The sequence below is a fragment of the Hevea brasiliensis genome, unplaced genomic scaffold, assembly GCF_030052815.1.
Source record: "Hevea brasiliensis isolate MT/VB/25A 57/8 unplaced genomic scaffold, ASM3005281v1 Scaf177, whole genome shotgun sequence".
Classification (NCBI taxonomy): Eukaryota; Viridiplantae; Streptophyta; class Magnoliopsida; order Malpighiales; family Euphorbiaceae; genus Hevea; species Hevea brasiliensis.
Genome location: NW_026614670.1, coordinates 119,638 through 120,212, shown reverse-complemented (window position 1 = coordinate 120,212; position 575 = coordinate 119,638).

Sequence of the window (575 nt, the reverse complement as noted above, 5' to 3'; positions counted from 1 at the left end):
CATGACCTAATCTTAAGTACCAAATACATTTTGAACTTAAGTTGATTTTCATCATGGCATTACATTTTTTTAGATTGCTTGCATTCAATTTGTGTTTATCATTATTGTCCAAATAATAAAGACAATCATGCTTATAACCCGAGCCAACATATTTATTTCCAAAATAAATATTGCAAACAATATCTGTGAGCTGAAATTCATAACCATTTCTAGTCAAACTAGTTACAGAAATGATGTTTTTAAAAGCATCAGGTACATACAAAATATTATTCAAACACAAAATATGTCTACACATGTAAAAATATTTAGATCCTATGTCTAAAGCTTCAACAGTTGAGCCATCACCAATCCGGAGTCTAACATCTCTAGCATGCAAGCTGCTACTGTTTGCTAGTTCCTGCATATCATAAGAAATGTGAGAACTGGCATCAGTATCTAAAACCCAAGCTAAAAATCAACTATGAGAATCATCAGCATAGACATACCTTTTGAAGGTGTATCCTTCTTGTCCTTCAAAGAAGCAAGATACTCTGGGCAGTTCCTTTTCCAGTGCCTATCCTTCTGGCAATGAAAAC